Genomic DNA, 24647 nt, shown 5'->3' on the forward strand with positions numbered 1-24647 from the left:
TATTAGCTCCAACTTGGTTTTACAGTGAAAACAGAACAAACTGCAAAATCGACACTCGGAATTATAGTGAGAAATCAGACTAACTATTTCCAGTGCTGCCCATTCCCTTTATGCTAGATGAACAAACGCCTTTCCACATGCTTAATTCTGAGAGTTGAATGTGTGTGAATGCCGTCAATCATTTAGCTTGTTTTGGACACTGAGTTTCTTTGAGTGGGGAATTATGCATCATATGAATATAAGGGGAGGTATTACCTCTAGGTCAGTTTTACACTGAAATGAGCATGAAATGAAAACCAACACCAGGAAACATACTGAGAATTCCGAGTGTTTCTATTGCTAACGATTCCCTTTATGGTAGATGAACAAACGCCTCTCCACATGCTGAAATCTGAGAGTTGGTTGTGTGCAAAAGCCGTACATCTCCTAACTTGTTGGGAACACACTATTTCTTTCAGTGGGGAAATATACTACATACGTATCTATAGGGAGGAACTAGCTCCAAGTCCGTTTACACGGAAAACAGTGCACTCTGGAATACGGAACTGTCACACATGCTGAGAAAACACAGTAAGTGTTTCTACTGCTACCCATTCCCTGTATACTAGATGAATGAACGTCTCTGCAAGGGCTCAATTCTGAAATTTGAATGTGTGTTAAAGCCGTCCATCTACTTGCTTGTTGGGAACACAAGCTTTCCTTGAGTGAGGCCCTATACTACATACATATCTATGGGGAGGTTTCAGCTCCAAGTCGGTTTTACAGTGAAAACAGCATGAACATCAAACCAGCACTAGGAAATATACTGAGTAATCAGAGTAACGGATTCTAGTGCTACTGATACAATCTAGGCTACATGAACGAACGCCTCACCACGTGCTCATTTCTGAGGGATGTATGTGTGTGTTAAAGCAATCCATCCCCTAGCTTGTTGGGAAAACAGAGATTTTTGTGTGGTTTAGTATTCTTCATACATATTTATGAGGAGGTATTAGCTCCAACTCAGTTTTATAGTGAATACAGCGACAATATCCTACTGACACTAGGTAAAATACTGAGAAATCCGACTCTTTCCTGTGCTACCCATTCCCTATATGCTAGATGAACAAACACATATCCACGTCCTCAATTCTGAGAGTTGAATGTGTTGAAATCAGTCCAACAATTTGCTTGTTGGGTACAAAGACTTTCTTTTAGTAGGGAACTATGCTACATATATATCTGTGAGTAGGTTAGCTCCAACTCGGTTATACAGTGAAAACTGCATGAACTTCAAGCCAGCACTAGGAAACAAATGCAGAAATCAGAGTTCATGATTCTATTGCTACCCATTCCCTTTATGCAACATGAAAGAATGCCTCTTCACTTGCTCACTACCGAGAGTAGAATTAGTTTGAAAGGCGCCCATCAGCTCTCTTGGGGGGAACATAGATTTTCCATAAGTAAGGGATGATGGTACATAGATATGCATGACATGGCACTAGCTCCAAGTAGGTTTTACTCTGAAAACAGCATGAACTAGAAACTGGCACTAGGAATCATGCAGAGAAATCAGAGTAATTATTTATAGTGTTTCCCGTTCCCTGTTTGCTGGATGAAAAAACACATCTCCACATGTTCAATTCTGAGAGTAGATTTGCGCAAAAGCCTTCTATATCCAATCTTTTTGGAAAAACAGAATTTGTTTCAGTGGGGATCTATACTACATACGTATCTATGGGGAGGTACTAGCTCCAAGTCATTTTACTGTGAAAAATCCATGAACTTCAAACCAGCTACAGGAAACATACTGTGAAATCAAAGTAAGTGTTTTTAGTGCTACACATTCCCAAATTCTAGATGAACAAATGCCTCTCCACATGCTTATTTATGAGTTTTGAATTTGTGTGGAAGCCGTCCATCACCTAGCTTGCTGGGAAAAAAGAATTTTCTTCAGTGGGAACTATGCTACATAGAAACGTAAGGGGAGTCACTAGCTTCAACTCAGTTTTAGAGTGAAAACGGCAAAAATTCCAGAAGCGGAACTAGGAAACATAATGGGAAATCAGAGTGTGTGTTTCTATTGATACCCATTCCATTTACGCTGGATGAATGAATGCCTCTCCGCATGCTCAGTTCTGAGAGTTGAATGTGTGTGAAGCCATTAATCACTTATCTTTTTGGGAACAAGAGTTTGTTTGAGTTGGGATCTATGCTACATACACGTCTATTTTGTAGGTAGTAGCTTCAACTTGGTTTTACAGTGAAAAGAGTTCATACTGTAAAATCGGCACTAGGAAATATACTGAAAAATCATAGTAAGTGTTTCTACTGCTCCTCATTCCCTTTATTTAGATGAATGAATGTCTCTCCAAGGGCTCAATTCTGAAAGTTGAATGTGTGTTAAGGCCGTCCATCTCCTTGCTTGTTGGGAACACAAGCTTTCTTTGAGTGAGGCCCTATACTACATACATATCTAGGGGAGTTGTTAGCTCCAAGTCGGTTTTACAGTGAAAACAGCATGAACTTCAAAGTGGCACTATGAAATATACTGAGAAATCAGAGTGTTTCTAGTGCTACTGATACAATCTAAGCTTGATGAACATACGCCTCTCCATGTGCTCATTCTGAGTGTTGTATGTGAGTGTTTAAGCCATCCATCACCTAGCTTGTTGGGAAAAGAGAGATTTTGAGTGTTTGAGTATTCTACATACATATTTATGAGGAGTTATTAGCTCCAACTCAGTTTTATACTGAATACAGCGACAATATCCTACTGACACTAGGTAAAATACTGAGAAATCAGATTGTTTCTTGTGCTACCCATTCCCTGTATGCTAGATGAACAAACACATATCCACGACCTCTATTCAGAGAGTTGAATGTGTTGAAAGCATTCCAACACATAACTTGTTGGGAACACAGAGTTTCTTTGTGTAGGGAACTATGCTACATATGTATCTGTGAGTAGGTTAGCTCCAACTCTGTTTTACAGTGAAAACTACATGAACTTCATACCAGCAGTAGGAAACAAACTCAGAAATCAGAGTTCATGATTCTAATGCTACCCTTTCCCTTTATGCCACATGAAAGAATGCCTCTTCACTTGCTCATTACCGAGAGTAAAATTAGTTTGAAAGGCGTCCGTCAGCTATATTCGTGGGAACATAGATTTTCCATAAATAAGCGATGATGGTACATAGATATGCATGACATGGCACTAGCTCCAAGTAGGTTTTACTCTGAAAAAACATGAATTAGAAACTGACACTAGGAATCATACAGAGAAATCAGAGTAATTATTTATAGTGTTTTCCGTTCCCTTTATGCTAGATGAAAAAACACCTCTCCACATGATCAATTATTAGAGTAGATGTGCACAAATTCCTTCTATTTCCAATCTTTTTGAAAACACAGAATTTGTTCCAGTGGGTATCTATGCTACATACTTATCTGTGGGGAGGTACAAGCTCCAAGTCATTTTACTGTGAAAAATCCATGAACTTCAAACCAGCTACAGGAAACATACTGTGAAATTAAAGTAAGTGTTTTTAGTGCTACACATTCCCAGATTCTAGATGAACAATTGCCTCTCCACATGCTTAAATCTGGGAGTTGAATTTGTGTGGAAGCCTTCCATCATCTAGTGTGCTGGGAAAAAAGAATTTTCTTCAGTTGGATCTATGCTGCATAGACACGTAACAGGAGTCACTAGCTTCAACTCAGTTTTAGAGTGAAAACGGCAAAAATTCCAAAAGCGGAACTAGGAAACATAATGAGAAATCCGATTAAGTGTTTCTATTGGTACCCATTCCATGTACGCTGGATGAATGAATGCCTCTCCGCATGCTCAGATATGTGAGTTGAATGTGTGTGAAAGCAATCAGTCACCTATCTTGTTGGGGACACACAGTTTTTTTGAGTGGGGAATGACACTTCATGCATATATATGGGGAGGTACAAGCTCCAATTCTGGCTTACAGTGAAATCTGCATGAACATCAAACCAGCACTAGGAAACACACTGAGAAATCAGAGAAAGTGTTTCTACTGCTCCTCAAAACCTTTATGCTAGATGAAAGAACGCCTCTTCACGTGCACAATTCTGAGAGTTGAATGTGTGTGAAAGCCATTAGTCACTTAGCCTGCTGGGAAAACTCAATTTACTTAGAGTGGGGAGCTACAAATCATACATATATATGGGGAGGTACGAGCTCTAAATCGGTTTTACAGTGAAAACTGCATGAACATCAAACCAGCACTAGAAAACATACTGAGAAATCGGAGTAGGTATTTTCATTGCTGCCTATTCCCATTATGCTAGATGAACGAACGCCTCACCACACGCTGAATTCTGAGATTCGAATGTGTGAAGACGTCAACCAAGTAACTTGATGGGAAAACACATTTCTTTTGAGTGAAGAACTACACTTCATACATACATATAGGAATGTATTAGCAAAAAATTTGATTTACAGTGAAAAGTGCATGAACATCAAACCATCAATAGAAAACATTATTGTGAAATCAGTGTAAATTTTTTCTAGTGCTACCTATCCCCTTAATGGCCGATGAATTAACGCCTCTTCATATGCTCAATTCTGAGAATAGAATGTGTGTGAAATCCATTAATCACTTATCATTTTGGGAACAAGAGCTTGTTTGAGTTGGGATCGACACTAATTACATGTGTATTTTGTAGGTATTAGCTCCAACTTGGGTTTACAGTGAAAACAGAACAAACTGCAAAATCGACACTCGGAATTATAGTGAGAAATCAGACTAACTATTTCCAGTGCTACCCATTCCCTTTATGCTAGATGAACAAACGCCTTTCCACATGCTTAATTCTGAGAGTTGAATGTGTGTGAATGCCGTCAATCATTTAGCTTGTTTTGAACACTGAGTTTCTTTGAGTGGGGAATTATGCATCATATGAATATAAGGGGAGGTATTACCTCTAGGTCAGTTTTACACTGAAATGAGCATGAAATGAAAACCAACACCAGGAAACATACTGAGAATTCCGAGTGTTTCTATTGCTAACGATTCCCTTTATGGTAGATGAACAAACGCCTCTCCACATGCTGAAATCTGAGAGTTGGTTGTGTGCAAAAGCCGTACATCTCCTAACTTGTTGGGAACACACAATTTCTTTCAGTGGGGAAATATACTACATACGTATCTATAGGGAGGAACTAGCTCCAAGTCCGTTTACACGGAAAACAGTGCACTCTGGAATACGGAACTGTCACACATGCTGAGAAAACACAGTAAGTGTTTCTACTGCTACCCATTCCCTATATACTAGATGAATGAACGTCTCTGCAAGGGCTCAATTCTGAAATTTGAATGTGTGTTAAAGCCTTCCATCTAATTGCTTGTTGGGAACACAAGCTTTCCTTGAGTGAGGCCCTATACTACATACATATCTATGGGGAGGTTTCAGCTCCAAGTCGGTTTTACAGTGAAAACAGCATGAACATCAAACCAGCACTAGGAAATATACTGAGTAATCAGAGTAACGGATTCTAGTGCTACTGATACAATCTAGGCTACATGAACGAACGCCTCACCACGTGCTCATTTCTGAGGGATGTATGTGTGTGTTAAAGCAATCCATCCCCTAGCTTGTTGGGAAAACAGAGATTTTTGTGTGGTTTAGTATTCTTCATACATATTTATGAGGAGGTATTAGCTCCAACTCAGTTTTATAGTGAATACAGCGACAATATCCTACTGACACTAGGTAAAATACTGAGAAATCCGACTCTTTCCTGTGCTACCCATTCCCTATATGCTAGATGAACAAACACATATCCACGTCCTCAATTCTGAGAGTTGAATGTGTTGAAATCAGTCCAACACTTTGCTTGTTGGGTACAAAGACTTTCTTTTAGTAGGGAACTATGCTACATATATATCTGTGAGTAGGTTAGCTCCAACTCGGTTATACAGTGAAAACTGCATGAACTTCAAGCCAGCACTAGGAAACAAACGCAGAAATCAGAGTTCATGATTCTATTGCTACCCATTCCCTTTATGCAACATGAAAGAATGCCTCTTCACTTGCTCACTACCGAGAGTAGAATTAGTTTGAAAGGCGCCCATCAGCTCTCTTGGGGGGAACATAGATTTTCCATAAGTAAGGGATGATGGTACATAGATATGCATGACATGGCACTAGCTCCAAGTAGGTTTTACTCTGAAAACAGCATGAACTAGAAACTGGCACTAGGAATCATGCAGAGAAATCAGAGTAATTATTTATAGTGTTTCCCGTTCCCTGTTTGCTGGATGAAAAAACACATCTCCACATGTTCAATTCTGAGAGTAGATTTGCGCAAAAGCCTTCTATATCCAATCTTTTTGGAAAAACAGAATTTGTTTCAGTGGGGATCTATACTACATACGTATCTATGGGGAGGTACTAGCTCCAAGTCATTTTACTGTGAAAAATCCATGAACTTCAAACCAGCTACAGGAAACATACTGTGAAATCAAAGTAAGTGTTTTTACTGCTACACATTCCCAGATTCTAGATGAACAAATGCCTCTCCACATGCTTATTTATGAATTTTGAATTTGTGTGGAAGCCGTCCATCACCTAGCTTGCTGGGAAAAAAGAATTTTCTTCAGTGGGAACTATGCTACATAGAAACGTAAGGGGAGTCACTAGCTTCAACTCAGTTTTAGAGTGAAAACGGCAAAAATTCCAGAAGCGGAACTAGGAAACATAATGGGAAATCAGAGTGTGTGTTTCTATTGATACCCATTCCATTTACGCTGGATGAATGAATGCCTCTCCGCATGCTCAGTTCTGAGAGTTGAATGTGTGTGAAGCCATTAATCACTTATATTTTTGGGAACAAGAGTTTGTTTGAGTTGGGATCTATGCTACATACACGTCTATTTTGTAGGTAGTAGCTTCAACTTGGTTTTACAGTGAAAACAGTTCATACTGTAAAATCGGCACTAGGAAATATACTGAAAAAACATAGTAAGTGTTTCTACTGCTCCTCATTCCCTTTATTTAGATGAATGAATGTCTCTCCAAGGGCTCAATTCTGAAAGTTGAATGTGTGTTAAGGCCGTCCATCTCCTTGCTTGTTGGGAACACAAGCTTTCTTTGAGTGAGGCCCTATACTACATACATATCTAGGGGAGTTGTTAGCTCCAAGTCGGTTTTACAGTGAAAACAGCATGAACTTCAAAGTGGCACTATGAAATATACTGAGAAATCAGAGTGTTTCTAGTGCTACTGATACAATCTAAGCTTGATGAACATACGCCTCTCCATGTGCTCATTCTGAGTGTTGTATGTGAGTGTTTAAGCCATCCATCACCTAGCTTGTTGGGAAAAGAGAGATTTTGAGTGGTTGAGTATTCTACATACATATTTATGAGGAGTTATTAGCTCCAACTCAGTTTTATACTGAATACAGCGACAATATCCTACTGACACTAGGTAAAATACTGAGAAATCAGATTGTTTCTTGTGCTACCCATTCCCTGTATGCTAGATGAACAAACACATATCCACGACCTCTATTCAGAGAGTTGAATGTGTTGAAAGCATTCCAACACATAACTTGTTGGGAACACAGAGTTTCTTTGTGTAGGGAACTATGCTACATATGTATCTGTGAGTAGGTTAGCTCCAACTCTGTTTTACAGTGAAAACTACATGAACTTCATACCAGCAGTAGGAAACAAACTCAGAAATCAGAGTTCATGATTCTAATGCTACCCTTTCCCTTTATGCCACATGAAAGAATGCCTCTTCACTTGCTCATTACCGAGAGTAAAATTAGTTTGAAAGGCGTCCGTCAGCTATATTCGTGGGAACATAGATTTTCCATAAATAAGCGATGATGGTACATAGATATGCATGACATGGCACTAGCTCCAAGTAGGTTTTACTCTGAAAAAACATGAATTAGAAACTGACACTAGGAATCATACAGAGAAATCAGAGTAATTATTTATAGTGTTTTCCGTTCCCTTTATGCTAGATGAAAAAACACCTCTCCACATGATCAATTATTAGAGTAGATGTGCACAAATTCCTTCTATTTCCAATCTTTTTGAAAACACAGAATTTGTTCCAGTGGGTATCTATGCTACATACTTATCTGTGGGGAGGTACAAGCTCCAAGTCATTTTACTGTGAAAAATCCATGAACTTCAAACCAGCTACAGGAAACATACTGTGAAATTAAAGTAAGTGTTTTTAGTGCTACACATTCCCAGATTCTAGATGAACAAATGCCTCTCCACATGCTTAAATCTGGGAGTTGAATTTGTGTGGAAGCCTTCCATCATCTAGTGTGCTGGGAAAAAAGAATTTTCTTCAGTGGGATCTATGCTGCATAGACACGTAAGAGGAGTCACGAGCTTCAACTCAGTTTTAGAGTGAAAACGGCAAAAATTCCAAAAGCGGAACTAGGAAACATAATGAGAAATCAGAGTAAGTGTTTCTATTGGTAACCATTCCATGTACGCTGGATGAATGAATGCCTCTCCGCATGCTCAGATATGTGAGTTGAATGTGTGTGAAAGCAATCAGTCACCTATCTTGTTGGGGACACAGTTTTTTTGAGTGGGGAATGACACTTCATGCATATATATGGGGAGGTACAAGCTCCAATTCTGGCTTACAGTGAAATCTGCATGAACATCAAACCAGCACTAGGAAACACACTGAGAAATCAGAGAAAGTGTTTCTACTGCTCCTCAAAACCTTTATGCTAGATGAAAGAACGCCTCTTCACGTGCTCAATTCTGAGAGTTGAATGTGTGTAAAAGCCATTAGTCACTTAGCCTGCTGGGAAAACTCAATTTACTTAGAGTGGGGAGCTACAAATCATACATATATATGGGGAGGTACGAGCTCTAAATCGGTTTTACAGTGAAAACTGCATGAACATCAAACCAGCACTAGAAAACATACTGAGAAATCGGAGTAGGTATTTTCATTGCTGCCTATTCCCATTATGCTAGATGAACGAACGCCTCACCACACGCTGAATTCTGAGATTTGAATGTGTGAAGACGTCAACCAAGTAACTTGATGGGAAAACACATTTCTTTTGAGTGAAGAACTACACTTCATAAATACATATAGGAATGTATTAGCAAAAAATTTGATTTACAGTGAAAAGTGCATGAACATCAAACCATCAATAGAAAACATTATTGTGAAATCAGTGTAAATTTTTTCTAGTGCTACCTATCCCCTTAATGGCCGATGAATTAACGCCTCTTCATATGCTCAATTCTGAGAGTAGAATGTGTGTGAAATCCATTAATCACTTATCATTTTGGGAACAAGAGCTTGTTTGAGTTGGGATCGACACTAATTACATGTGTATTTTGTAGGTATTAGCTCCAACTTGGTTTTACAGTGAAAACAGAACAAACTGCAAAATCGACACTCGGAATTATAGTGAGAAATCAGACTAACTATTTCCAGTGCTGCCCATTCCCTTTATGCTAGATGAACAAACGCCTTTCCACATGCTTAATTCTGAGAGTTGAATGTGTGTGAATGCCGTCAATCATTTAGCTTGTTTTGAACACTGAGTTTCTTTGAGTGGGGAATTATGCATCATATGAATATAAGGGGAGGTATTACCTCTAGGTCAGTTTTACACTGAAATGAGCATGAAATGAAAACCAACACCAGGAAACATACTGAGAATTCCGAGTGTTTCTATTGCTAACGATTCCCTTTATGGTAGATGAACAAACGCCTCTCCACATGCTGAAATCTGAGAGTTGGTTGTGTGCAAAAGCCGTACATCTCCTAACTTGTTGGGAACACACCATTTCTTTCAGTGGGGAAATATACTACATACGTATCTATAGGGAGGAACTAGCTCCAAGTCCGTTTACACGGAAAACAGTGCACTCTGGAATACGGAACTGTCACACATGCTGAGAAAACACAGTAAGTGTTTCTACTGCTACCCATTCCCTGTATACTAGATGAATGAACGTCTCTGCAAGGGCTCAATTCTGAAATTTGAATGTGTGTTAAAGCCGTCCATCTACTTGCTTGTTGGGAACACAAGCTTTCCTTGAGTGAGGCCCTATACTACATACATATCTATGGGGAGGTTTCAGCTCCAAGTCGGTTTTACAGTGAAAACAGCATGAACATCAAACCAGCACTAGGAAATATACTGAGTAATCAGAGTAACGGATTCTAGTGCTACTGATACAATCTAGGCTACATGAACGAACGCCTCACCACGTGCTCATTTCTGAGGGATGTATGTGTGTGTTAAAGCAATCCATCCCCTAGCTTGTTGGGAAAACAGAGATTTTTGTGTGGTTTAGTATTCTTCATACATATTTATGAGGAGGTATTAGCTCCAACTCAGTTTTATAGTGAATACAGTGACAATATCCTACTGACACTAGGTAAAATACTGAGAAATCCGACTCTTTCCTGTGCTACCCATTCCCTATATGCTAGATGAACAAACACATATCCACGTCCTCAATTCTGAGAGTTGAATGTGTTGAAATCAGTCCAACACTTTGCTTGTTGGGTACAAAGACTTTCTTTTAGTAGGGAACTATGCTACATATATATCTGTGAGTAGGTTAGCTCCAACTCGGTTATACAGTGAAAACTGCATGAACTTCAAGCCAGCACTAGGAAACAAACGCAGAAATCAGAGTTCATGATTCTATTGTTCCCCATTCCCTTTATGCAACATGAAAGAATGCCTCTTCACTTGCTCACTACCGAGAGTAGAATTAGTTTGAAAGGCGCCCATCAGCTCTCTTGGGGGGAACATAGATTTTCCATAAGTAAGGGATGATGGTACATAGATATGCATGACATGGCACTAGCTCCAAGTAGGTTTTACTCTGAAAACAGCATGAACTAGAAACTGGCACTAGGAATCATGCAGAGAAATCAGAGTAATTATTTATAGTGTTTTCCGTTCCCTTTATGCTAGATGAAAAAACACCTCTCCACATGATCAATTATTAGAGTAGATGTGCACAAATTCCTTCTATTTCCAATCTTTTTGAAAACACAGAATTTGTTCCAGTGGGTATCTATGCTACATACTTATCTGTGGGGAGGTACAAGCTCCAAGTCATTTTACTGTGAAAAATCCATGAACTTCAAACCAGCTACAGGAAACATACTGTGAAATTAAAGTAAGTGTTTTTAGTGCTACACATTCCCAGATTCTAGATGAACAAATGCCTCTCCACATGCTTAAATCTGGGAGTTGAATTTGTGTGGAAGCCTTCCATCATCTAGTGTGCTGGGAAAAAAGAATTTTCTTCAGTGGGATCTATGCTGCATAGACACGTAAGAGGAGTCACGAGCTTCAACTCAGTTTTAGAGTGAAAACGGCAAAAATTCCAAAAGCGGAACTAGGAAACATAATGAGAAATCAGAGTAAGTGTTTCTATTGGTAACCATTCCATGTACGCTGGATGAATGAATGCCTCTCCGCATGCTCAGATATGTGAGTTGAATGTGTGTGAAAGCAATCAGTCACCTATCTTGTTGGGGACACAGTTTTTTTGAGTGGGGAATGACACTTCATGCATATATATGGGGAGGTACAAGCTCCAATTCTGGCTTACAGTGAAATCTGCATGAACATCAAACCAGCACTAGGAAACACACTGAGAAATCAGAGAAAGTGTTTCTACTGCTCCTCAAAACCTTTATGCTAGATGAAAGAACGCCTCTTCACGTGCTCAATTCTGAGAGTTGAATGTGTGTAAAAGCCATTAGTCACTTAGCCTGCTGGGAAAACTCAATTTACTTAGAGTGGGGAGCTACAAATCATACATATATATGGGGAGGTACGAGCTCTAAATCGGTTTTACAGTGAAAACTGCATGAACATCAAACCAGCACTAGAAAACATACTGAGAAATCGGAGTAGGTATTTTCATTGCTGCCTATTCCCATTATGCTAGATGAACGAACGCCTCACCACACGCTGAATTCTGAGATTTGAATGTGTGAAGACGTCAACCAAGTAACTTGATGGGAAAACACATTTCTTTTGAGTGAAGAACTACACTTCATAAATACATATAGGAATGTATTAGCAAAAAATTTGATTTACAGTGAAAAGTGCATGAACATCAAACCATCAATAGAAAACATTATTGTGAAATCAGTGTAAATTTTTTCTAGTGCTACCTATCCCCTTAATGGCCGATGAATTAACGCCTCTTCATATGCTCAATTCTGAGAGTAGAATGTGTGTGAAATCCATTAATCACTTATCATTTTGGGAACAAGAGCTTGTTTGAGTTGGGATCGACACTAATTACATGTGTATTTTGTAGGTATTAGCTCCAACTTGGTTTTACAGTGAAAACAGAACAAACTGCAAAATCGACACTCGGAATTATAGTGAGAAATCAGACTAACTATTTCCAGTGCTGCCCATTCCCTTTATGCTAGATGAACAAACGCCTTTCCACATGCTTAATTCTGAGAGTTGAATGTGTGTGAATGCCGTCAATCATTTAGCTTGTTTTGAACACTGAGTTTCTTTGAGTGGGGAATTATGCATCATATGAATATAAGGGGAGGTATTACCTCTAGGTCAGTTTTACACTGAAATGAGCATGAAATGAAAACCAACACCAGGAAACATACTGAGAATTCCGAGTGTTTCTATTGCTAACGATTCCCTTTATGGTAGATGAACAAACGCCTCTCCACATGCTGAAATCTGAGAGTTGGTTGTGTGCAAAAGCCGTACATCTCCTAACTTGTTGGGAACACACCATTTCTTTCAGTGGGGAAATATACTACATACGTATCTATAGGGAGGAACTAGCTCCAAGTCCGTTTACACGGAAAACAGTGCACTCTGGAATACGGAACTGTCACACATGCTGAGATAACACAGTAAGTGTTTCTACTGCTACCCATTCCCTGTATACTAGATGAATGAACGTCTCTGCAAGGGCTCAATTCTGAAATTTGAATGTGTGTTAAAGCCTTCCATCTAATTGCTTGTTGGGAACACAAGCTTTCCTTGAGTGAGGCCCTATACTACATACATATCTATGGGGAGGTTTCAGCTCCAAGTCGGTTTTACAGTGAAAACAGCATGAACATCAAACCAGCACTAGGAAATATACTGAGTAATCAGAGTAACGGATTCTAGTGCTACTGATACAATCTAGGCTACATGAACGAACGCCTCACCACGTGCTCATTTCTGAGGGATGTATGTGTGTGTTAAAGCAATCCATCCCCTAGCTTGTTGGGAAAACAGAGATTTTTGTGTGGTTTAGTATTCTTCATACATATTTATGAGGAGGTATTAGCTCCAACTCAGTTTTATAGTGAATACAGCGACAATATCCTACTGACACTAGGTAAAATACTGAGAAATCCGACTCTTTCCTGTGCTACCCATTCCCTATATGCTAGATGAACAAACACATATCCACGTCCTCAATTCTGAGAGTTGAATGTGTTGAAATCAGTCCAACACTTTGCTTGTTGGGTACAAAGACTTTCTTTTAGTAGGGAACTATGCTACATATATATCTGTGAGTAGGTTAGCTCCAACTCGGTTATACAGTGAAAACTGCATGAACTTCAAGCCAGCACTAGGAAACAAACGCAGAAATCAGAGTTCATGATTCTATTGCTACCCATTCCCTTTATGCAACATGAAAGAATGCCTCTTCACTTGCTCACTACCGAGAGTAGAATTAGTTTGAAAGGCGCCCATCAGCTCTCTTGGGGGGAACATAGATTTTCCATAAGTAAGGGATGATGGTACATAGATATGCATGACATGGCACTAGCTCCAAGTAGGTTTTACTCTGAAAACAGCATGAACTAGAAACTGGCACTAGGAATCATGCAGAGAAATCAGAGTAATTATTTATAGTGTTTCCCGTTCCCTGTTTGCTGGATGAAAAAACACATCTCCACATGTTCAATTCTGAGAGTAGATTTGCGCAAAAGCCTTCTATATCCAATCTTTTTGGAAAAACAGAATTTGTTTCAGTGGGGATCTATACTACATACGTATCTATGGGGAGGTACTAGCTCCAAGTCATTTTACTGTGAAAAATCCATGAACTTCAAACCAGCTACAGGAAACATACTGTGAAATCAAAGTAAGTGTTTTTACTGCTACACATTCCCAGATTCTAGATGAACAAATGCCTCTCCACATGCTTATTTATGAATTTTGAATTTGTGTGGAAGCCGTCCATCACCTAGCTTGCTGGGAAAAAAGAATTTTCTTCAGTGGGAACTATGCTACATAGAAACGTAAGGGGAGTCACTAGCTTCAACTCAGTTTTAGAGTGAAAACGGCAAAAATTCCAGAAGCGGAACTAGGAAACATAATGGGAAATCAGAGTGTGTGTTTCTATTGATACCCATTCCATTTACGCTGGATGAATGAATGCCTCTCCGCATGCTCAGTTCTGAGAGTTGAATGTGTGTGAAGCCATTAATCACTTATCTTTTTGGGAACAAGAGTTTGTTTGAGTTGGGATCTATGCTACATACACGTCTATTTTGTAGGTAGTAGCTTCAACTTGGTTTTACAGTGAAAACAGTTCATACTGTAAAATCGGCACTAGGAAATATACTGAAAAAACATAGTAAGTGTTTCTACTGCTCCTCATTCCCTTTATTTAGATGAATGAATGTCTCTCCAAGGGCTCAATTCTGAAAGTTGAATGTGTGTTAAGGCCGTCCATCTCCTTGCTTGTTGGGAACACAAGCTTTCTTTGAGTGAGGCCCTATACTACATACATATCTAGGGGAGTTGTTAGCTCCAAGTCGGTTTTACAGTGAAAACAGCATGAACTTCAAAGTGGCACTATGAAATATACTGAGAAATCAGAGTGTTTCTAGTGCTACTGATACAATCTAAGCTTGATGAACATACGCCTCTCCATGTGCTCATTCTGAGTGTTGTATGTGAGTGTTTAAGCCATCCATCACCTAGCTTGTTGGGAAAAGAGAGATTTTGAGTGGTTGAGTATTCTACATACATATTTATGAGGAGTTATTAGCTCCAACTCAGTTTTATACTGAATACAGCGACAATATCCTACTGACACTAGGTAAAATACTGAGAAATCAGATTGTTACTTGTGCTACCCATTCCCTGTATGCTAGATGAACAAACACATATCCACGACCTCTATTCAGAGAGTTGAATGTGTTGAAAGCATTCCAACACATAACTTGTTGGGAACACAGAGTTTCTTTGTGTAGGGAACTATGCTACATATGTATCTGTGAGTAGGTTAGCTCCAACTCTGTTTTACAGTGAAAACTACATGAACTTCATACCAGCAGTAGGAAACAAACTCAGAAATCAGAGTTCATGATTCTAATGCTACCCTTTCCCTTTATGCCACATGAAAGAATGCCTCTTCACTTGCTCATTACCGAGAGTAAAATTAGTTTGAAAGGCGTCCGTCAGCTATATTCGTGGGAACATAGATTTTCCATAAATAAGCGATGATGGTACATAGATATGCATGACATGGCACTAGCTCCAAGTAGGTTTTACTCTGAAAAAACATGAATTAGAAACTGACACTAGGAATCATACAGAGAAATCAGAGTAATTATTTATAGTGTTTTCCGTTCCCTTTATGCTAGATGAAAAAACACCTCTCCACATGATCAATTATTAGAGTAGATGTGCACAAATTCCTTCTATTTCCAATCTTTTTGAAAACACAGAATTTGTTCCAGTGGGTATCTATGCTACATACTTATCTGTGGGGAGGTACAAGCTCCAAGTCATTTTACTGTGAAAAATCCATGAACTTCAAACCAGCTACAGGAAACATACTGTGAAATTAAAGTAAGTGTTTTTAGTGCTACACATTCCCAGATTCTAGATGAACAAATGCCTCTCCACATGCTTAAATCTGGGAGTTGAATTTGTGTGGAAGCCTTCCATCATCTAGTGTGCTGGGAAAAAAGAATTTTCTTCAGTGGGATCTATGCTGCATAGACACGTAAGAGGAGTCACGAGCTTCAACTCAGTTTTAGAGTGAAAACGGCAAAAATTCCAAAAGCGGAACTAGGAAACATAATGAGAAATCAGAGTAAGTGTTCCTATTGGTAACCATTCCATGTACGCTGGATGAATGAATGCCTCTCCGCATGCTCAGATATGTGAGTTGAATGTGTGTGAAAGCAATCAGTCACCTATCTTGTTGGGGACACACAGTTTTTTTGAGTGGGGAATGACACTTCATGCATATATATGGGGAGGTACAAGCTCCAATTCTGGCTTACAGTGAAATCTGCATGAACATCAAACCAGCACTAGGAAACACACTGAGAAATCAGAGAAAGTGTTTCTACTGCTCCTCAAAACCTTTATGCTAGATGAAAGAACGCCTCTTCACGTGCTCAATTCTGAGAGTTGAATGTGTGTAAAAGCCATTAGTCACTTAGCCTGCTGGGAAAACTCAATTTACTTAGAGTGGGGAGCTACAAATCATACATATATATGGGGAGGTACGAGCTCTAAATCGGTTTTACAGTGAAAACTGCATGAACATCAAACCAGCACTAGAAAACATACTGAGAAATCGGAGTAGGTATTTTCATTGCTGCCTATTCCCATTATGCTAGATGAACGAACGCCTCACCACACGCTGAATTCTGAGATTTGAATGTGTGAAGACGTCAACCAAGTAACTTGATGGGAAAACACATTTCTTTTGAGTGAAGAACTACACTTCATAAATACATATAGGAATGTATTAGCAAAAAATTTGATTTACAGTGAAAAGTGCATGAACATCAAACCATCAATAGAAAACATTATTGTGAAATCAGTGTAAATTTTTTCTAGTGCTACCTATCCCCTTAATGGCCGATGAATTAACGCCTCTTCATATGCTCAATTCTGAGAGTAGAATGTGTGTGAAATCCATTAATCACTTATCATTTTGGGAACAAGAGCTTGTTTGAGTTGGGATCGACACTAATTACATGTGTATTTTGTAGGTATTAGCTCCAACTTGGTTTTACAGTGAAAACAGAACAAACTGCAAAATCGACACTCGGAATTATAGTGAGAAATCAGACTAACTATTTCCAGTGCTGCCCATTCCCTTTATGCTAGATGAACAAACGCCTTTCCACATGCTTAATTCTGAGAGTTGAATGTGTGTGAATGCCGTCAATCATTTAGCTTGTTTTGAACACTGAGTTTCTTTGAGTGGGGAATTATGCATCATATGAATATAAGGGGAGGTATTACCTCTAGGTCAGTTTTACACTGAAATGAGCATGAAATGAAAACCAACACCAGGAAACATACTGAGAATTCCGAGTGTTTCTATTGCTAACGATTCCCTTTATGGTAGATGAACAAACGCCTCTCCACATGCTGAAATCTGAGAGTTGGTTGTGTGCAAAAGCCGTACATCTCCTAACTTGTTGGGAACACACCATTTCTTTCAGTGGGGAAATATACTACATACGTATCTATAGGGAGGAACTAGCTCCAAGTCCGTTTACACGGAAAACAGTGCACTCTGGAATACGGAACTGTCACACATGCTGAGAAAACACAGTAAGTGTTTCTACTGCTACCCATTCCCTGTATACTAGATGAATGAACGTCTCTGCAAGGGCTCAATTCTGAAATTTGAATGTGTGTTAAAGCCGTCCATCTACTTGCTTGTTGGGAACACAAGCTTTCCTTGAGTGAGGCCCTATACTACATACATATCTATGGGGAGGTTTCAGCTCCAAGTCGGTTTTACAGTGAAAACAGCATGAACATCAAACCAGCACTAGGAAATATACTGAGTAATCAGAGTAACGGATTCTAGTGCTACTGACACAATCTAGGCTACATGAACGAACGCCTCAGCACGTGCTCATTTCTGAGGGATGTATGTGTGTGTTAAAGCAATCCATCCCCTAGCTTGTTGGGAAAACAGAGATTTTTGTGTGGTTTAGTATTCTTCATACATATTTATGAGGAGGTATTAGCTCCAACTCAGTTTTATAGTGAATACAGTGACAATATCCTACTGACACCAAGTAAAATACTGAGAAATCCGACTCTTTCCTGTGCTACCCATTCCCTATATGCTAGATGAACAAACACATATCCACGTCCTCAATTCTGAGAGTTGAATGTGTTGAAATCAGTCCAACACTTTGCTTGTTGGGTACAAAGACTTTCTTTTAGTAGGGAACTATGCTACATATATATCTGTGAGTAGGTTAGCTCCAACTCGGTTATACAGTGAAAACTGCATGAACTTCAAGCCAGCACTAGGAAACAAACGCAGAAATCAGAGTTCATGATTCTATTGCTACCCATTCCCTTTATGCAACATGAAAGAATGCCTCTTCACTTGCTCACTACCGAGAGTAGAATTAGTTTGAAAGGCGCCCATCAGCTCTCTTGGGGGGAACATAGATTTTCCATAAGTAAGGGATGATGGTACATAGATATGCATGACATGGCACTAGCTCCAAGTAGGTTTTACTCTGAAAACAGCATGAACTAGAAACTGGCACTAGGAATCATGCAGAGAAATCAGAGTAATTATTTATAGTGTTTCCCGTTCCCTGTTTGCTGGATGAAAAAACACATCTCCACATGTTCAATTCTGAGAGTAGATTTGCGCAAAAGCCTTCTATATCCAATCTTTTTGGAAAAACAGAATTTGTTTCAGTGGGGATCTATACTACATACGTATCTATGGGGAGGTACTAGCTCCAAGTCATTTTACTGTGAAAAATCCATGAACTTCAAACCAGCTACAGGAAACATACTGTGAAATCAAAGTAAGTGTTTTTACTGCTACACATTCCCAGATTCTAGATGAACAAATGCCTCTCCACATGCTTATTTATGAGTTTTGAATTTGTGTGGAAGCCGTCCATCACCTAGCTTGCTGGGAAAAAAGAATTTTCTTCAGTGGGAACTATGCTACATAGAAATGTAAGGGGAGTCACTAGCTTCAACTCAGTTTTAGAGTGAAAACGGCAAAAATTCCAGAAGCGGAACTAGGAAACATAATGGGAAATCAGAGTGTGTGTTTCTATTGATACCCATTCCATTTACGCTGGATGAATGAATGCCTCTCCGCATGCTCAGTTCTGAGAGTTGAATGTGTGTGAAGCCATTAATCACTTATCTTTTTGGGAACAAGAGTTTGTTTGAGTTGGGATCTATGCTACATACACGTCTATTTTGTAGGTAGTAGCTTCAACTTGGTTTTACAGTGAAAACAGTTCATACTGTAAAATCGGCACTAGGAAATATACTGAAAAAACATAGTAAGTGTTTCTACTGCTCCTCATTCCCTTTATTTAGATGAATGAATGTCTCTCCAAGGGCTCAATTCTGAAAGTTGAATGTGTGTTAAGGCCGTCCATCTCCTTGCTTGTTGGGAACACAAGCTTTCTTTGAGTGAGGCCCTATACTACATACATATCTAGGGGAGTTGTTAGCTCCAAGTCGGTTTTACAGTGAAAACAGCATGAACTTCAAAGTGGCACTATGAAATATACTGAGAAATCAGAGTGTTTCTAGTGCTACTGATACAATCTAAGCTTGATGAACATACGCCTCTCCATGTGCTCATTCTGAGTGTTGTATGTGAGTGTTTAAGCCATCCATCACCTAGCTTGTTGGGAAAAGAGAGATTTTGAGTGGTTGAGTATTCTACATACATATTTATGAGGAGTTATTAGCTCCAACTCAGTTTTATACTGAATACAGCGACAATATCCTACTGACACTAGGTAAAATACTGAGAAATAAGATTGTTTCTTGTGCTACCCATTCCCTGTATGCTAGATGAACAAACACATATCCACGACCTCTATTCAGAGAGTTGAATGTGTTGAAAGCATTCCAACACATAACTTGTTGGGAACACAGAGTTTCTTTGTGTAGGGAACTATGCTACATATGTATCTGTGAGTAGGTTAGCTCCAACTCTGTTTTACAGTGAAAACTACATGAACTTCATACCAGCAGTAGGAAACAAACTCAGAAATCAGAGTTCATGATTCTAATGCTACCCTTTCCCTTTATGCCACATGAAAGAATGCCTCTTCACTTGCTCATTACCGAGAGTAAAATTAGTTTGAAAGGCGTCCGTCAGCTATATTCGTGGGAACATAGATTTTCCATAAATAAGCGATGATGGTACATAGATATGCATGACATGGCACTAGCTCCAAGTAGGTTTTACTCTGAAAAAACATGAATTAGAAACTGACACTAGGAATCATACAGAGAAATCAGAGTAATTATTTATAGTGTTTTCCGTTCCCTTTATGCTAGATGAAAAAACACCTCTCCACATGATCAATTATTAGAGTAGATGTGCACAAATTCCTTCTATTTCCAATCTTTTTGAAAACACAGAATTTGTTTCAGTGGGTATCTATGCTACATACTTATCTGTGGGGAGGTACAAGCTCCAAGTCATTTTACTGTGAAAAATCCATGAACTTCAAACCAGCTACAGGAAACATACTGTGAAATTAAAGTAAGTGTTTTTAGTGCTACACATTCCCAGATTCTAGATGAACAAATGCCTCTCCACATGCTTAAATCTGGGAGTTGAATTTGTGTGGAAGCCTTCCATCATCTAGTGTGCTGGGAAAAAAGAATTTTCTTCAGTGGGATCTATGCTGCATAGACACGTAAGAGGAGTCACTAGCTTCAACTCAGTTTTAGAGTGAAAACGGCAAAAATTCCAAAAGCGGAACTAGGAAACATAATGAGAAATCAGAGTAAGTGTTTCTATTGGTACCCATTCCATGTACGCTGGATGAATGAATGCCTCTCCGCATGCTCAGATATGTGAGTTGAATGTGTGTGAAAGCAATCAGTCACCTATCTTGTTGGGGACACAGTTTTTTTGAGTGGGGAATGACACTTCATGCATATATATGGGGAGGTACAAGCTCCAATTCTGGCTTACAGTGAAATCTGCATGAACATCAAACCAGCACTAGGAAACACACTGAGAAATCAGAGAAAGTGTTTCTACTGCTCCTCAAAACCTTTATGCTAGATGAAAGAACGCCTCTTCACGTGCTCAATTCTGAGAGTTGAATGTGTGTAAAAGCCATTAGTCACTTAGCCTGCTGGGAAAACTCAATTTACTTAGAGTGGGGAGCTACAAATCATACATATATATGGGGAGGTACGAGCTCTAAATCGGTTTTACAGTGAAAAATGCATGAACATCAAACCAGCACTAGAAAACATACTGAGAAATCGGAGTAGGTATTTTCATTGCTACCTATTCCCATTATGCTAGATGAACGAACGCCTCACCACACGCTGAATTCTGAGATTTGAATGTGTGAAGACGTCAACCAAGTAACTTGATGGGAAAACACATTTCTTTTGAGTGAAGAACTACACTTCATAAATACATATAGGAATGTATTAGAAAAAATTTGATTTACAGTGAAAAGTGCATGAACATCAAACCATCAATAGAAAACATTATTGTGAAATCAGTGTAAATTTTTTCTAGTGCTACCTATCCCCTTAATGGCCGATGAATTAACGCCTCTTCATATGCTCAATTCTGAGAGTAGAATGTGTGTGAAATCCATTAATCACTTATCATTTTGGGAACAAGAGCTTGTTTGAGTTGGGATCGACACTAATTACATGTGTATTTTGTAGGTATTAGCTCCAACTTGGTTTTACAGTGAAAACAGAACAAACTGCAAAATCGACACTCGGAATTATAGTGAGAAATCAGACTAACTATTTCCAGTGCTGCCCATTCCCTTTATGCTAGATGAACAAACGCCTTTCCACATGCTTAATTCTGAGAGTTGAATGTGTGTGAATGCCGTCAATCATTTAGCTTGTTTTGAACACTGAGTTTCTTTGAGTGGGGAATTATGCATCATATGAATATAAGGGGAGGTATTACCTCTAGGTCAGTTTTACACTGAAATGAGCATGAAATGAAAACCAACACCAGGAAACATACTGAGAATTCCGAGTGTTTCTATTGCTAACGATTCCCTTTATGGTAGATGAACAAACGCCTCTCCACATGCTGAAATCTGAGAGTTGGTTGTGTGCAAAAGCCGTACATCTCCTAACTTGTTGGGAACACACCATTTCTTTCAGTGGGGAAATATACTACATACGTATCTATAGGGAGGAACTAGCTCCAAGTCCGTTTACACGGAAAACAGTGCACTCTGGAATACGGAACTGTCACACATGCTGAGAAAACACAGTAAGTGTTTCTACTGCTACCCATTCCCTGTATACTAGATGAATGAACGTCTCTGCAAGGGCTCAATTCTGAAATTTGAATGTGTGTTAAAGCCGTCCATCTACTTGCTTGTTGGGAACACAAGCTTTCCTTGAGTGAGGCCCTATACTACATACATATCTATGGGGAGGTTTCAGCTCCAAGTCGGTTTTACAGTGAAAACAGCATGAACATCAAACCAGCACTAGGAAATATACTGAGTAATCAGAGTAACGGATTCTAGTGCTACTGATACAATCTAGGCTACATGAACGAACGCCTCACCACGTGCTCATTTCTGAGGGATGTATGTGTGTGTTAAAGCAATCCATCCCCTAGCTTGTTGGGAAAACAGAGATTTTTGTGTGGTTTAGTATTCTTCATACATATTTATGAGGAGGTATTAGCTCCAACTCAGTTTTATAGTGAATACAGTGACAATATCCTACTGACACTAGGTAAAATACTGAGAAATCCGACTCTTTCCTGTGCTACCCATTCCCTATATGCTAGATGAACAAACACATATCCACGTCCTCAATTCTGAGAGTTGAATGTGTTGAAATCAGTCCAACACTTTGCTTGTTGGGTACAAAGACTTTCTTTTAGTAGGGAACTATGCTACATATATATCTGTGAGTAGGTTAGCTCCAACTCGGTTATACAGTGAAAACTGCATGAACTTCAAGCCAGCACTAGGAAACAAACGCAGAAATCAGAGTTCATGATTCTATTGCTACCCATTCCCTTTATGCAACATGAAAGAATGCCTCTTCTCTTGCTCACTACCGAGAGTAGAATTAGATTGAAAGGCGCCCATCAGCTCTCTTGGGGGGAACATAGATTTTCCATAAGTAAGGGATGATGGTACATAGATATGCATGACATGGCACTAGCTCCAAGTAGGTTTTACTCTGAAAACAGCATGAACTAGAAACTGGCACTAGGAATCATGCAGAGAAATCAGAGTAATTATTTATAGTGTTTCCCGTTCCCTGTTTGCTGGATGAAAAAACACATCTCCACATGTTCAATTCTGAGAGTAGATTTGTGCAAAAGCCTTCTATATCCAATCTTTTTGGAAACACAGAATTTGTTTCAGTGGGGATCTATACTACATACGTATCTATGGGGAGGTACTAGCTCCAAGTCATTTTACTGTGAAAAATCCATGAACTTCAAACCAGCTACAGGAAACATACTGTGAAATCAAAGTAAGTGTTTTTACTGCTACACATTCCCAGATTCTAGATGAACAAATGCCTCTCCACATGCTTATTTATGAGTTTTGAATTTGTGTGGAAGCCGTCCATCACCTAGCTTGCTGGGAAAAAAGAATTTTCTTCAGTGGGAACTATGCTACATAGAAACGTAAGGGGAGTCACTAGCTTCAACTCAGTTTTAGAGTGAAAACGGCAAAAATTCCAGAAGCGGAACTAGGAAACATAATGGGAAATCAGAGTGTGTGTTTCTATTGATACCCATTCCATTTACGCTGGATGAATGAATGCCTCTCCGCATGCTCAGTTCTGAGAGTTGAATGCGTGTGAAGCCATTAATCACTTATCTTTTTGGGAACAAGAGTTTGTTTGAGTTGGGATCTATGCTACATACACGTCTATTTTGTAGGTAGTAGCTTCAACTTGGTTTTACAGTGAAAACAGTTCATACTGTAAAATCGGCACTAGGAAATATACTGAAAAAACATAGTAGGTGTTTCTACTGCTCCTCATTCCCTTTATTTAGATGAATGAATGTCTCTCCAAGGGCTCAATTCTGAAAGTTGAATGTGTGTTAAGGCCGTCCATCTCCTTGCTTGTTGGGAACACAAGCTTTCTTTGAGTGAGGCCCTATACTACATACATATCTAGGGGAGTTGTTAGCTCCAAGTCGGTTTTACAGTGAAAACAGCATGAACTTCAAAGTGGCACTATGAAATATACTGAGAAATCAGAGTGTTTCTAGTGCTACTGATACAATCTAAGCTTGATGAACATACGCCTCTCCATGTGCTCATTCTGAGTGTTGTATGTGAGTGTTTAAGCCATCCATCACCTAGCTTGTTGGGAAAAGAGAGATTTTGAGTGGTTGAGTATTCTACATACATATTTATGAGGAGTTATTAGCTCCAACTCAGTTTTATACTGAATACAGCGACAATATCCTACTGACACTAGGTAAAATACTGAGAAATCAGATTGTTTCTTGTGCTACCCATTCCCTGTATGCTAGATGAACAAACACATATCCACGACCTCTATTCAGAGAGTTGAATGTGTTGAAAGCATTCCAACACATAACTTGTTGGGAACACAGAGTTTCTTTGTGTAGGGAACTATGCTACATATGTATCTGTGAGTAGGTTAGCTCCAACTCTGT

This window comes from Camelus bactrianus, chromosome 16 (assembly GCF_048773025.1).
Source record: "Camelus bactrianus isolate YW-2024 breed Bactrian camel chromosome 16, ASM4877302v1, whole genome shotgun sequence".
Classification (NCBI taxonomy): Eukaryota; Metazoa; Chordata; class Mammalia; order Artiodactyla; family Camelidae; genus Camelus; species Camelus bactrianus.